Here is a 12,937-nt window from a genome sequence, read left to right as displayed (position 1 = left end):
GTGGCAAATGACGGGCTCTGAGCTTCCCCTAGCCTGAACCCGGTAACAAGAGCGCGCGAGCTGGTGGGTGCGGGCATCAGATGGGACTAACGCGCACCCCGCTCGTCCACGGGCTGGGCCGCCGTGTCCCCACCGTAGGTCCCACCCGCCCGCCCTCGGTCCGACGGTGGGGACAGGGCTGCCTCACGGAAGACCCGGCCCACGCGGGTGATCGAGGTCTGGCGCGGTAGCACTGCGGGATGCGTGGTCGGTCCCGCGCTTCCTCTCCACTGGGCGCAGGCCCCACCGCGCGGCCCCGCGGCCCCGCGCCCCGCTGGCGTCCCTCCCGCCGCGCGGCGCAGGCACTCCGAGCGCGGGGCCCCACCGCCCTCTCCCGGGGGCCGCCACACCTGCGAGCGCGCAAACCACGCTCACCTCCGGTCTCAGCGGTGCACACCACGCAGCAAGTCCGCAAGCGGCGGGCCCAGAGTCACCGGAACCAGGCAGGTCGGGTTGGGCCGGGCCGGGAGAGGTTGGGCGGGGCCAAGAGGGCGGAGGGCGGGGCGATGCGGGGAATGGGTGGGGCCTAGATGATAGGTGGAGCCTAGTGTGCAGGGCGGGCGAGGCTGTGGTCCCGCCCACCACGCCGGCAGACCTGTTCCCGCTGGTGGGCTGGTCTTAGGTGACCGCCGGCTCACTAATATCCCACGTTCACTCCGGGCACTAAAATAAGTTGTGCTGTACACCAAAATTAATTCCTGAAGGATAAAAGAATTAAAATGTGGGAGGAAATTATACCACGACCTGAACCAGGAACAACCAGCAAGAACCAGCGTGACCGTTCTTACTCAGAGCATCTAGTGGGCAGCGCGCCTTAGCCATTTCATGTCTTTAATTTCATCTGATCCTCACAATGCTGTGACCTACGCTGTGCCATTATCCCCATTTCACAAAAGAAGAAATGCAATTCGTTGCCAATAAATGGCCTATTTGCCTAAAGTCAGATTCTAAGCAAGCTGACCCCAAAGGCCCCGTAAGACGAAACATGACATTGTGGAAAATAATGCTCCACTTGACTGCTTCAAATTCAGAACCCTGTCTGTGGGGCTAACCAATGTGTTTCAAGTTTGTAACGTGTGTTAGGTTTGCTCCCTTAAGGCAGCACCATTTGTATGGGGGGATGGGGGCTCTGTGGATTCTTGCCTTCAGGGAGGCAGACTGCAAATTGCAGATTTTATTCCTCTGGTTGAGAGGGGCCATTGTTTGCTATTGTTTGCTGGATAAAGGGTATTTTGCCCCTAGACTGTTTTACTGGGGAGTGGAGAGAGAGTCCCTCTGAAGGGTGAGTCTATAGAAGGACTACCGGTTGTGGAACTGGAGAATGTGTCGAGACTTTGGGAGCCCTGAGTGACAGGGAAGCAGTCTTCCCTGCCTATTTGCTTGTCTGCTGTTAGGAGACTTAAATAAATGGAATGGCCCGCTGTTTTCTGGCTCCCACCGCCAGAATCCTTTACCATCTTCCGAATCCAATGAGAACCTGCATGGCCATGGCGGCAGCCACCAACCCTACACTGTCCAAGGAAAACATAGACAAAATCAATAGGTGAACACATTGGAAAAAATATTTGCAGTACAACTCTGACAAAGAAAGAGGTATCTTAGGTATAAATTGATTTTTAAATAGAAAAAATGGGCACAGGATAATTCTTTTAATTATAGGAGAAATGGAAAATAAAACAAATGAAGAGGTATAGACTTTCCTAACTAAGGACTTTACATTTAATCCAAAAAATAGAAACTAAATACATTTAAATAATCCTATCAGTACAAGTGAGGATTCATGGGTCGCACATGTTGGAATCCATGGGAGTCCGAAAAGACCAGAGTAATAATAGGCTTTATTGAAAGAAAGAAAGGAACCTTGCCGGGCACTTCTCCCTGGAGAAGGGCACCGGTTACAGACTATGAGGCGAATTTTATAGGTTTTGGGAGAGCCTGAGGGGGTACTGAGTCAAAAGTTCTGGTATGTTCCTGTTGGGCAGATTAAATATATTATGCTCACTTTGTTTATGAACAACTGAGATTTGACAAAGGAGGTAAGAGCATACATTGGAGTAAAGAGAGCCTCTTCAACAAATGGTGTTGGGAAAATTGGACAGCTACCTGCAAGAAAATGAAACTAGACCACCATTCACAAAAATAAACTCAAAATGGATAAAAGACTTAAATGTAAGCCACAAAACCATAAGCATCTTAGAAGAAAACATAGGCAGTAAGCTCTCTGACATCTCTCGCAGCAATATATTTGCCGATTTGTCTGCACAGGCAAGTGAAATAAAAGACAGGATAAACAAATGGGACTTTATCAAACTAAAAAGCTCTGCACAGCTAAAGACAATAAGAACAGAATAAAAAGACAAATGACACAATGGGAGAATATATTTGACAATGCGTTTGATAAGGGGTTAATAACCAAAATTTATAAAGAACTTGTAAAACAATACTAGGAAGACAAACAATCCAATCCAAAAATGGGCAAAAGAAATAGACACTTTTCCAAAGAGGACATATAGATGGCCAATAGGCATATGAAAAAATGCTCAACATCACTGATCATTAGAGAAATGCAAATTAAAACCACAATGAGATATCACCTTACACCAGTCAGAATGGAGCTCATCAACAAAACAAGACAGAATAAGTGCTGGCGAAGATGTGGAGAAAAGGGAACCCTCCTGCACCGCCGGTGGGAATGCAGACTGGTGTAGCCTCTGTGGAAAACAGTATGGAGATTCCTCAAAAAATTAAAAATTGAACTGCCTTTTGACCCAGCTATACCACTTTTAGGAATATACCCTAAGAACACCATAGCACTGTTTGAAAAGAAGAAATGCACCCCCATGTTTATGGCAGCATTGTTCACAATAGCAAAGATCTGGAAACAGCCCAAGTGTCCATCAGAGGACAAGTGGATTAAAAAGCTTTGGTACATATATACTATGGAATACTACTCGGCCATAAGAAATGATGACATCGGATCTTTTACAACAACATGAATGGACCTTGATAACATTATACTGAGTGAAATAAGTAAATCAGAAAAAACTAAGAACTATATGATTCCATACATAGGTGGGACATAAAAATGAGACTCAGAGACATGGACAACAGTATTGGGGTTACAGGGTGGGGGGAGGAGAGAAAGAGGGGTTGGTGGAGGGGAGGGGCACAAAGAAAACCAGTTAGAAGATGACGGAAGACAATTTCATCAATGCCACCCCATTGAAATAAATAAATAAATAAAAGAATGTGTCTCACGGCTAATACAGGCAGTTAGAAGAATAGTATAAGGATGCTAATTTTGCTTCTCAGGCCACATCCTGCAAAAGAGGCCCCAAGAAAATTGGTGATCTGGCTCCTCTGATTTTGCCAATTGGATTTAAAAAAATAGGTCAGGAATGCCCTGAAATGGAACTAACAATACATGAGCATAAATTTAAAGGACTTTTAGATACTGGAGCTGATGTATCTGTTATTGCTAAGCTACATTGGCCTCCTTCCTGGCCCACTCATGCAGCAGCCACAGAATTACAAGGTATAGGGCAGAGTAAATCCCCTCAACAAATTCTAGTTCTACATTGGAAAGATTAAGAAAGTCATTCTGAATTTTTTAAGCCTTATGTGCTCCCTGGATGGCTAGTTAATTTGTCGGGTAGAGATGTTTTGAAAATTATGGGAGCGTTGCTTGTCAGTCCTAATGGTTTAGTCAGTACTCAGATGCTTGATCGGGGATTTCAAAGACTTGTATGTCAACATAGAGCTCCATGTTTTATATTTGGTTGGGGAATAAGTTCGTAGCATTTTAACCGAAGATTTTTATTTAAAAGAAACAATAATTATATCAATAAGTTAATCAATTATTTATTCGCCATTGCTGTTTACAACCTCTTCCCACCTCTCGACCAATTTGTTGATGCTGTTCCTCCAAAAATTACCTGGTCTGGTGTCAAAGAATTTGTTGAGCCAGTTTTTAAGGACCAATTTGTTATGGAAGGTAATGCCCTTCATATGGTTTGACAGAGAGCGGAAAAGGTGGTATTCGGTAGGTGCAAGTCCCGGAGAATACGGCGGATGCTGAAGGACCTCCCATTCGAGCTCTTGGAGTGTGGCTTTGACGACTTGTGCGACATGGGGCCTGTCCTTGTCGTGAAGGAGTATGGTTTGACTATGTCGATCAGGTCTTTTCAGTTGAATAGCCTCATTCACGCAGTGTAGCTGGGCAATGTCGAGCTCCTTGTTGATCGTGGCATTCTTTTCGAGCATTTCCCAGTGCACCATGCCCTCCCAGTCCCACCAAACACATATCATGATCTTCTTTGGATGAAGGTCCGGCTTGACTCTCGGCTTTGACATATCTCCTGGAGCCACCCACTCCTTTCTTTGCTTCATATTGATGTATAGGCACCATTTCTCATCTCCCATGACGATTTGGTGTAAAAAGCGCTGTTGATGACCACGTGTTGCTCGATGGCGGGCGAGATGCTGAGAAGCAATTTGAAGGCGACTTTCTTTGTTTTTTTTTTCGTTGAGCTCGTGAGGCACCCAGGCTCCCAATTTTTCGGTAAATCCCATTGAATGAAGGTGATTGAGAATCGTTTTATGATCGCAGTTCATTTTTTTTGCCAATTCATGACTGGTTTGGTGACCGTTCTTCAAATGTGATTTGAGACGTTCTTCATCGAATTCAGAAAACCTTCCACTGCGGGACGTGTCATCGACGTCAAAGTCGCCATTTTTGAACTTTGCAAACCGTTTCCGTGCTGTAGACTCGCCTATGACACCTTCTCCATACACGTCGCAAATGTCCTGGGCTGCTTCAGCAGCTTTTTGACCTCGATGAAAAGCAAAGAAGATCAGGTGTCGAAAATGTTGATTTTTGCCTCCTGGGTATTCCATTTCTAAGCCTCAAAACTAATAAAAAATTAAGTAACTCAAAAATACAATTAACATAGTTTTGTAGAGCAGAAAGAGTTTTATTGAATGAATACTTACCCTTTGCCGAACAGCAAACAAATCCTTGTAAAATAAAAGAAAATATAAAAACGCTATGAAATTATTCCCCAACCCAATAGGACATACTCAAGCTTACTCCATGCTCCCTGGAGCTTTAGCACAAGGGAATGCCCTTGTTGATCAAGCTACCCAAAAGGAAATTATTTGGAGCAACCATGACAGATCGAGCAATTCAGTCTCATACTATTCATCGCCAGAACGCTGCAACCCTGTGTAAACATTTTCAACTTTCTTGGGAAGCAACACAGCAGATTGGTAAATCCTGTCCAAGGTGTCCTATACTACAATCTGTCCCTTCAATGGGAGTTAACCCTCAAGGACCCCTACCAGTGCAACTTTGGCAAATGGATGTTACTCATATACCTTCATTTGGCAAACAGTCTTAGGTCCACGTTACAGTGGATACCTATTCTGGATTTATAGTAACCTCTGTCAGAACAGGAGAGCCTACTAAGCATGTTATAGCTCATTGTCTGTATGCATTTTTCTATTATTGGATTTTCTAAACTGGTTAAACTGACAATGCTCCTGCATATGTAGCAAAAGCATTTACTGTATTTTGTCAAACCTTTTAAATTATGGGTATTTCTTACAATTGTTAAAGTCAAGGTATTATTAAAGTGTACCCAGAAAATATTTTAAGGTCAATTTAAAAAAACTTAAAAGGGGGGAGTCATATCCTGGAACTCCTATGGGTCTACCATATCATGCTTTTTACTTAAAAATTTTTAAATTTCTTTTGAATGCTGATGAACAGGAGACAACAAATCCTTTTCTCCTGCAAACTTCTACCTTCTTTTATTTGATCCAGCTAATAAGACTGTTTTGTCCTTTTCCAAATAGCTCCAGATATATGGAAAAGATTTATATAGGCGAATGGGGATCCTCAAACCTCTCAGCAAGATCTTCTGAGCATGGCTTTTAAGATACCAAGAGGCAGAAAAAGCCAATAGAGATCAGGTGAACTACCCGCTTTTAGAATACACTCTTAAAGGCCCCAGTGCCCCAAAGGGGTCTCATAGGATGCCATCTGGGTCCTGCTTCAATAGTGGAAAGGAAGGTCATTGAGCTAAAGCCTGCCAGACTTACATGCCTTTGCTGTGAGGAAAAAGGGACACTGGAAGGTAGGCTTCCCCCTCGCTCCTCTAAGGGAGGGTTCAGTCTCTTCCAGCCCTGCTCCAGCCACCTATGACCTAACCTTGCCCAGAATGCTGAGGTTTGCCACTGAAGGCTGAAGGTGCCCAGGGCCATTGGCCCCATCTACGACACTGTGGACAAGCCTAGGGCATTTCTTCCAAGAAGCAGGTAAACTGATCTCATTTGTACAAGGGCCACTTAACTATGTCTTGCCTGAATAGTCAGGTTTTTTATTCTTCCCTCGAAGATCTCTGTTGTGGGTGTTGATAGTCCTATTTTCTGTTGCTTTGTTTAATATATAGTGTTTCCTTTATTCCTCCTACCTCAATGCTCCACTCATATTTCAGGCTGGGACCTACTCCTAATTTAGAGCTCTCTTTCCCCTTTGGCCAACTTCTATTATGAATCTACCTTTGCCACCCAGCTTAGTGTATCCCAAGGTTCTCTTTCCCAAGTCGCAGAGCTCCAGGGTAAAGCTCTCATCTCTCCAGGCAGAGGAGAACAGAAGCTCCATCTCCAGGCAGAGGAGAACAGAAGCTCCATCTCCACACATGCTGCAGATGGCTTTTCCAGTCTACCTGAATCATTACCAGCTAGAAGCAGCAGTCATTGGGACTTGGACGTGAGCTGCAAAGTATAGAATTGTGACAACAATTCTAGTGCCATGCAGACTTTTCCTGGATGTGGACTTTTCCTGGACTCCTGCTCCTTGTGACAGCTCCTAACAGACTGAACTGTGGTTGTGTTGCATTTGCAGGGATTTGGAATGGTGATGGTGCTTGGACTTGGTGAACATGTTAAGGACACTACTCTTTTATGGATTCTTGCTGTATTGGCCAAGAATTTGCTTAAAGGCTTTAATCATTGTAAAAAAAAATAGAAGACTGGATGGAGAGGATGTGGCGCATGTACACCGTGGTGTACTATTCAGCCATAAGAAATGATGACATTGGATCATTTACAACAAAGTGGTGGGATCTTGATAACATTGTACGGAGTGAGGTGGGTGGGTCAGAAGAAACTGGGAACTGCAGGATTCCATACATTGGTGGGACATAATGACGAGACTAAGAGACATGGACGGGAGTGTCGTGGTTGCGGGGGGAGGGAAGGAGGAAGGGGAGGAGGGGGAGGGGGAGGGGCACAAAGAAAACTAGATAGAAGGTGATGGAGGACAATCTGACTTTGGGTGATGGGTATGCAACATAATTGAATGACAAGATAACCTGGACATGTTTTCTTTGAATATATGTACCCTGATTTATTGATGTCACACCATTAAAATTAATAAAAATTTATTTATAAAAAATATATATATATATATTATGCTCACTTTGTTAAAGATGGCACTGCCCACATGGAAGCCCGTCGCTCAGGTGATTGCTTGGGATGGGCATGATTGTATTAATGTGTGTTAGGGGCGGGCTGTGGGCAGGCAGGATCCTTGTAGCCGGGGGCTTGGTTTTAGGACTAAACCTTTCCCACCCTTTTTGTTGCCTTTTTTTTTTACTTTATTTTTTTCAATTTTTTATTTTTATTGAATCCTGAGAGAGGAAGGTGGTAAGGTTGAGACAGAAACATCGATCTGTTTCTGTATGTACCCCAGCTAAGGACTGAACCAGTCACCTGTGCATTGCAAGACAATGCTCCAGCCAAGCGAGCCATCCAGCCAGGACCTTTCCCACCCTTTTTGATGTGGGGTGGACTTTGTATCAGAGGCTTCCCTATTTTGTATATTAGATTAAAGGAGTTTTGATTTCTGCACTATAAAGTGGGGCAGACCGAGAGCTTGCTTGCTTGGTTTCTGAGATTAGCATTAGAAGAGAGAGCAGAAAGAGGCCACATGGAGGAGAGGAGAAGCAGCCAATATGGCGGAGTGTACAAAGTTTGTGCAGAGAGGAGATGAAGAAAAGAGGTGAATGAGACTGGTGAGATTAGAATCCTTTGATTTTAGGAAACTCAAGTTAGTGGCTTTGTGAGCACTGAATGAGTGGGTTTTGGAGCCCAGTGTGTGTTTTTCTTTGCCCGCCGGGTACAAGCTAGGATTAAAGCTAATGTCCCACCAGTTTTTGGCTCTGTTGTTTCATTACCATCTGTTGACCTGCGTGGGCCAGGCAGCTGTGATGGTGGCCATGGATACTGGCTTTACAGTTCCCTTTTACGGTTTTAAGGTTTCGGCTTCCTGGAACACTCCTCCTTGGGAAGTTGATCAGCTTTCTGGAACTCTTCTGCCTCAGGGGCGATTATCCACTAAGTAAGGGTGAGGTCAGGCAGTCAGGTGGAACAACCAAAGGGCAGTTGGAATTTCTGGTAAATTTATATATCTATCAACACGTGCTTCTAGATTTTCAATAAACTAGTGACAGAAGCTTCCATCCTAGAGGGAAGACAAATAACAAGTGAGTTACTACAAATGAGTGAGATGATTTCAGATAGCCATAACTACCATGAGGAAATAGTAAGGGTGATTTGGGGGTCATGGGAGCTTATTTAGAACAGAGATTGAGGAAGGTCTAAAGAAGCAATATTTGGCCTGACCAGGCAGTGGTGCAGAGGATAGAGCATCAGACTGGGATGTGGAGGACCCAGGTTCCAGACCCTGAGGTTGCCAGCATGAGCGTGGGCTCATCTGAGCTTGAGCACAAGGTCGCTGGCTCGAGCAAGGGGTCACTTGGTCTGTTGTAGCCCTACCCCTTGTCAAGGCACATGTGAGAAAGCAATCAGTGAACAGCTAAGGTGCAGCAAAAAAGAATTGATGTTTCTCATCTCTCTCCCTTCCTGTCTGTCTGTCCCTATTGATAGATATATGAATTTACCAGAACTCCAACTGCCCTTTTGTTGTCCCATCTGGCTGCCTGACCTCACCCTTACTTACTGGATATCACCCCTGCAGCAGAAAAGTTCCAGAAAGCTGATCAACCGCCAAAGGGGGAGCATTCCAGAAAGCTGAAATACTAAAACCGCAGAAGGGACATTCTAGAACTTCTGACTCAGTACCCCCTCAGGCTCTCCCAAACCCTATAAAATTCACCTCATAATCTGTAACTGGTGCTCTTCTCCCCTAGAGAAGTGCCCGGCAGGGTTCCTTTCTTCCTTTCAATAAAACCTGTTACTCTGGTCTTTTTGGACTCCCATGGATTCCAACACCTATCTGTCCCTCTCTCTGACTCTCTGTCTCTGACACACACACACACACACACACACACACACACACACACACACACTGGTGATATTTGAATTGAGATCTGAAAAATAAGGATAGAGCTAGTCATTCAAAGATCTAAGGGCACTGGGATAAAAGCAGGGGCAACTTGGCAATTTGCAGGGGCAGAAACAAGACCTTTGTGATCACAGCACAATGGGGAGGAAGAACAAGAGTTTTGTTTTGTTTTTACTAAAGGTTCATAAAAACAACCTTTTATTTCATTCTTGATTATGCTTTGACATTTAAGTGAAGGTCAGCAGGCACCACTAATTTAACTATAATTTTCAGAATACATAGTTTTCATACCTAACTGTCATGCCCTTTTATCTCCACTAGAATAGGAGGCAGTACAGAAAAGGAAATGGTTCTGTACTTTTAGTGTCCAATAAGCAATCTCATTTCAACATGTAGTTTACTGTACTCATTCCGTCTGCTCAAACTATAGTCTAAATTCTATTCTACTTGTGGTCTTGTTCCTTCCCCCACTTATTCCATACAAATTGGATGCACATTATGTGTCAGGCATAACAAGGTTCCAGAAACAAAGAATATGTATGGGACTCAACACTGGATAGACATTTTCATGGGTGTTAAAATGAATGAAATGTTCATGAAATCAATGGATTACACCAAATTTTGTGGCTCAAAACTAACAGTCACAGCCTGACCTGTGGTGGCGCAGTGGATAAAGCGTCAATCTGGAAATGCTGAGGTTGCCAGTTCGAAACCCTGGGCTTGCCTGGTCAAGGCACATATGGGAGTTGATGCTTCCAGCTCCTCCCTCCCTTCTCTCTCTCTGTCTCTTCTCTCTCTCTCTCTCTCTCTCTCTCTGTCTCTCCCTCTCCTCTCTAAAATGAATAAAAAAAAACTAACAGTCACATATTATGTCTCACAGCTTCTGTGTTCAGGGATTTAGGAATGGCTTAGCAGATGGTTCTGGTTTATCAACTTCATGATGTTGCCATCAGATACTAGATAGGGTTGCAGTCACTGCAGAGGACTGGGAGATCCATCTCCAAGGTGGCCTACTCGCAAGGAACAGTGATGCTGTGTGTTGGTGGGAGACCCCAGTTTCTCTCCACATGGTCTTTCAGTAGGGATGCTTCACCATGGCTGCTGACTTCCTCCAGGGTAAAAATCCAAGAGATCAAGGTGGAAGCTCAGTGACGTTTATAACTCAGTCTCAGAAGTCACACACCATCACTTCTGCAGCACTCTATTGGTCAAACAGACTAGCCTTGGTTAAATGTGCAAAGGATTCCACAAAGGAGTAACTTCAGGAGGAAAAGATCATTGCCGGCCATTCAGAGGCTGGCTACTACAGATATCTAATAAACATTTCAAATCTAAATGTACAAATAACACCTAATCTTTCTCCCCAAAGCTATTCTTTTCAGTCTCTTCTGTCTCAAGTAATGGCAGAATGTTCTTCCAGCTGTTCGGGTCAAAACGCTTGGAGTCATCTTTGAGTCTCTCCTCTCAGACCCATATGTATTTGACCTGGTCTGTCAGCTAATCTTGTCAACTCTACCTTCAAATATATCCAGATTCTGACCACTCATATCGTCGAGCCTAGTCCAAGTCACCACTATTTCTTTCTTTCTTTCTTTCTTTCTTTCTTTCTTTCTTTCTTTCTTTCTTTCTTTCTTTCTTTCTTTCTTTCTTCTTCTTTTTTTTTGCATTTTTCTGAAGTTGGAAACGGGGAGGCAGTCAGACAGACTCCTGCATGTGCCCGACCGGGATACACCCAGCATGCCCACCAGAGGGCGATGCTCTGCCCATCTGGGGCATTGCTCTGTTGCAACCAAAGCCATTCTAGCGCCTGAGACAGAGGCCATGGAGCCCTCCTCAGTGCCTGGGCCAACTTTGCGCCAATGGAGCCTTGGCTGAGGGAGGGGAAGAGAGAGAGAGAGAGGAAGAAGAGGGGGAGGGGTGGAGAAGCAGATGGGTGCTTCTCCTGTGTGCCCTGGCCAGGAATCGAACCCAGGACTCCTGCATGCCAGGCCGACGCTCTACCACTGAGCCAACCGGCCAGGGCCACCACTATTTCTTTCTAGATTATTCTCATATCCTAGTAATTGCTTTGCTACGTGCTCCCTTTCAGTCTATTTTCAAAACAGTCAGAAGATCCAATTAATATTTAGATTATATCACAAACAATTGGACAAAGAAAATCCAAGTTCTTACAATTGCCAACAAGGTCCTTCAATATTTGGTCCCTGTTAGGTTTGCAGTTTGACAAGAGGAATCTCACATTATTGCATCTGGGTGCTGATGGGCTGAGGTCAAAAAAGGCATCAGCTTCGATAGGAGGGAGTCTGGGGGCTTTATAGGGTTGGAAAGTTCTTGCTGATATGCAATGCATATTGGTTGGGAACTGGTAAAACTTTACCGCTCCTTGGATTTCAGGAGGGTCAATCTGCAGTTAGTTGGTTCCAGGCACACTAGAAAGGTGTTTAAGCCTTTGGGTCTCTCAACCACATGTGTTTCTTTTGGGTTAGACTTGGTCATTGCGATCTACAAAATCCTAATGAAAATAGAAGTTAGGAGGGGCAAAATGGAGCTACCTTTGTTCTATCTAATAGTCTCTACCTCCTCTCTGATCATCTCTCTCATACTCTTCCCTCTGCTCACTGTACCCCATTCATAGTGTACTAACCATTCATGGAAAGTGCCACTTGCCTTCCCAGTTCAGGCCTTTGCACTTTCCCTCTATATGAAATGCTCTGCCCTCCGACAGCTTCATGGCTCACTCCATTTCTTTGGGTCTTTATTCAAATGCCCCCCCTTCCCCAAGTGAGACTTTCTGGGGCCACCATCCTATTTAAAACTGCAATGCCTACACAGAAATGGACTCTCTACCCCTTCCTGTTTTATCTTCCACTTCCACATTTGCTGTGATCATCTATGATATCTTTTACTGTTTATCTTGTTTGCTATCATTCCCCAAGTAGGATATATACTGCATTAGAGATTGTTCATTCACATCTAGAAGAGTAACAGGCACATTATGCAATAAACACTTATTGAATGAAGAAATGGTGTCAGGACTTGTAGTAAGACAGAAATCAGACATGTCATTGAGTTTACAGTAAAGCAAAGGCATACATGACCAGTTCTTATCAACTGCAGCTCTAAAAATACTCAATTAACAAATAATCACAATATAAAAATGAAATTACAAAACATACTCAGAATCATAAAGGCTATGAAAGTATATTTGGGGAATGAAGAAAAGCTTCTCTGAGGAAGTGACATTTGGGCTGAGCTCTGAAAGATGAACAGGAATTAGCTCAGTAAAAAATAATAGAGCAGCGTGGAGGAGTAGGAAGAAATCCTGACAGAATTCCTCCTGTGGGGAGGTCTGGGGCTTCTTGAAAGAAAGAGAAGATACTGTGCCTGGGGACAAGAGAAAAATACTGCAGATTTAAAGAGACTGAAGAAACATGACAATTACATGCAATAGGTAATCAGGATGTGATCCTAAGTTGGAGAAAAAAATAGTTGCTATAAAGAACAGCTTTGAGGTATACACTAAATAAT

The 12,937-nt window shown here is 44.1% G+C and overlaps 1 protein-coding gene across 2 annotated transcripts in view; it reads right to left on the bottom strand.

The window, feature by feature from the left end:
* CPNE3 (copine 3) overlaps positions 1-537 on the bottom strand; it is a 51,036-nt gene extending 50,499 nt beyond the window's left edge. Inside the window, exon 1 of one of the 2 annotated variants that reach the window (XM_066266465.1) lies at positions 415-537. The gene's annotated coding sequence lies outside the window, so the exon portion shown is untranslated. Of the gene's footprint in view, positions 1-389 lie in introns of both variants that reach the window. The other variant, XM_066266466.1, reaches the window with a different exon arrangement.
* Positions 538-12,937: the final 12,400 nt, after the last annotated feature.

Source organism: Saccopteryx bilineata, chromosome 3, assembly GCF_036850765.1.
Source record: "Saccopteryx bilineata isolate mSacBil1 chromosome 3, mSacBil1_pri_phased_curated, whole genome shotgun sequence".
In the NCBI taxonomy this organism is placed as follows: Eukaryota; Metazoa; Chordata; class Mammalia; order Chiroptera; family Emballonuridae; genus Saccopteryx; species Saccopteryx bilineata.
Note: the sequence above shows the minus strand (reverse complement) of the source record. Positions and strands in the feature narration are given on the sequence as shown.